We start from the raw sequence: 2,975 nt of genomic DNA, 5'->3' as shown, positions 1-2,975 counted from the left end.
TCACAGAGGAAACATTGGCCGTCTTCCAAGTGTGCTGGGGTAGGACGGGGAGGAAGAAGGATGTGGCACAGGGATTAGTACAGCCGCCTGACTCTAAAGACAGGTACAACGGGCAGCCTATCCCGCCCGAATATGCCTTGGTGCACATGGCGTGGGTGGCCGAAGAACACGAAAAGGATGAACTTGACTATCCCACTGAAGACGGAGCCACAACCATCCGCCATGCTATCAGATCTCGCGCAATATGGAACAAGGCAGATATTGTCTTGTTAATTGAGAAGCCGGCATCGAAACCAGTGCAACCGTCGTCGTCTCCCCTGAGTATCCCAAGTGACGACGACAATGCTGGTGGCTCAGGTAGCAATCCTCGACATAGCCCGCCCCCCAACAAGAGCGACCCACAAGGAGATATAGAGGGTGCACCAGGCAACGAAACACCGCCTCCAAGTGGTACAAAGGGCACCGGGCAATGTCCTCCTGCACCGAAGAAGCATACAGTAGAAGATGAGGACAAACCGGCCCACCTCACTATAAAGCAATGGGCCCAAAAGACTTCACCTACACAACAGCGTTTGATAGGTACACAACGACAAATTTGACTATATATGGTTGTTTATAATCATTGTCTTCGAATTTACTCAAAAATATCTTCTTATAATCGTTGTTAAAATTATAGGGAACCAACACCGCTGGAAGTCTGGCCCCTTTCTCCTGATTGCCCTGATAACTTCGAGAATGGCAAGTTTATGTTGACCTTGGGCCAGCTCGTCCAGGAGGAGTCATGGGAGGTTCGGAGGTTCCATCTATGGTACAAGCATGCTGTGAAGTTAGGCATGAGGAATTTCATTGTCAGGCCCTGAAGGAGTACTTCCACTAGGACGACGATTGTATTTTCACTGTCGACTTTCATGACATCCATAGGCTGCTGCGCTGCAAGGACCTCGACGTCACGCAAGTCACTGTCCATCGATAAAGGTACGCACATTATGATCAAACTAACAATGCCATGACAACGATTTCCATGCAGGATGCAAGCATATGCTTGCCATCAACTAGGGGAAGATATTATCTACCTATCTCCTATGCATATTACCCAAAGGGTCATTAGTGGGTACGATGTACCGGACACGCACCCAAGGCTAGTGAATTTGGCCAGTCTGCAGCGAGTGGAGGTCTGAGTTAAAATACGAGGCGAGATTATAAATAGAAAAGGACAGTACATCTTAAGAGCCATGAAAAAGGTCCAGGACAATGGGTGTATCCATGCCGCGCACCAATTCGGGTAAGTTAAAACAATACTTGCAATTGTGTTTCAATTGTGATTTTTTATGTTTTTCACCGTTTGCGCACCAATATTGTTTCAATTGTGTAGCGGGGGAATCATGGGCCACTGGGTTGTGTTTATCATCTATCATCAGGATGTAAAGGCTGTCATATTCGATTACTTGCGCAATATGCACAAGGAGTCGTATAAGGATTTTGAATACTGTCTGAGATAGTAAGTGACGACACAATTCCTTATGCACTCAAAGTATATATTGACTTTTTTGTTGACACTAGTGTTTCATATACAGTGCTTACAGGAAATACGTGGAAGACCCCGATTGCTATGATCGGAGGTCCGAGAGCAAGAAGCAGAAGTATGGCACAAAACTGCACCTGAGGCAAGATTTTCCGCTACGTATGAAGAAGCTTATGTGCTACTACATTTGCATGAAATCTATGTGTCCTAATGACTATGTCTTATATTAATGCAGTGCGCGAAGCAACCTGCAAACTCAATATTATGTGGATACTATGCTTGTGCATACCTCAGGACTTGCGGAAGTTACAACAAAAGCTGGCAACAGCTCAAGAAATCTATAGGATGGTGGCGCAGGTCAAGGGTGAACAAGCTAACCATCAACCAAACAATATCTGACATTTGTAGGTTTGTCACTGATGAATGTTGTCATGTTGGGGGTATTGGCTACTATGACGAGAGCGAGCTAGCAACGAATGACAAGTTCGTGAGGCTACGCAACTGGAGAACCCAACTTAACATGAAGGACTACAAGTTGCCGAACTCGATTAGGTGCCTTTATCTTCTGTAATCATTTGAACATGTATACACTAATGTTAAATCAATGTAATATATATTTGTGAATGGATGTAATATATTTGTTGAACATGTACTATGCAAAATTAGATCAGCACATAAATGGATGTAATATGTGTGTTTACCCTTTCGTAAACGTGTATTCTGATTTGGTTTTCAAATTCGATTTTAAATTCAAAATCAAATATGCTTATTTTATTATTCTGGAAAATCTTAACGGAGGCGGTCAAGTTAAATTTGACCGCCTCAGGTAAAAACATTAACCGAGGCGTTCAGATAAGAGGAACCGCCTTGGTTAATGTATATTAATGGAGGCGGTTATTGTAAAGTGACCGCCTCGGTTAAGGTTGTCCAACCGTCTCAGTAAATGTCTCCATTAACCGTGACGTTAGCTCCTAGGTGGCTGGCTTGCCCGCCTCGGAAAAGCGAATATGCCCATCTCCAAAAAAAAATTCTGTAGTAGTGTCTTTTATCCACGGAAGGAGTAGGAGTATGAGTATGATTTTGGCATGTCAACAATTAGAAGCCACCAACCAGGCTTGTTGTCCAACCCGAGCAACGCAAGCAGCTTCTCTATCCAGATAGTTAGCTAAAAAGAATAAAAAAATTAGAAGAATGGGCATTCAACAGTTTAGCCAACCAACCCGGTTATCTATCCTCATCGCCATATCATGCTTCCCAAGATGCACAAATGCCAAAGCCAATCGGGTCGTCATCCTTCATGTTCATGTGGGCCCCACCCCTTCCCCGAGACCGCTGCACCGCCCCATCGTCTCAGGCCGTCGCGAGCCGATGCTGCCCCCGCGGTCCGCCGTCGAGCGCCGTCGCCGCCCGCCCGCTCGCCCTTGCCGTCGAGCGCCATCCCGTGGGGAGCTGG

This window comes from Panicum virgatum, chromosome 1K (genome assembly GCF_016808335.1).
Source record: "Panicum virgatum strain AP13 chromosome 1K, P.virgatum_v5, whole genome shotgun sequence".
Classification (NCBI taxonomy): domain Eukaryota; kingdom Viridiplantae; phylum Streptophyta; class Magnoliopsida; order Poales; family Poaceae; genus Panicum; species Panicum virgatum.
Note: the sequence above shows the minus strand (reverse complement) of the source record.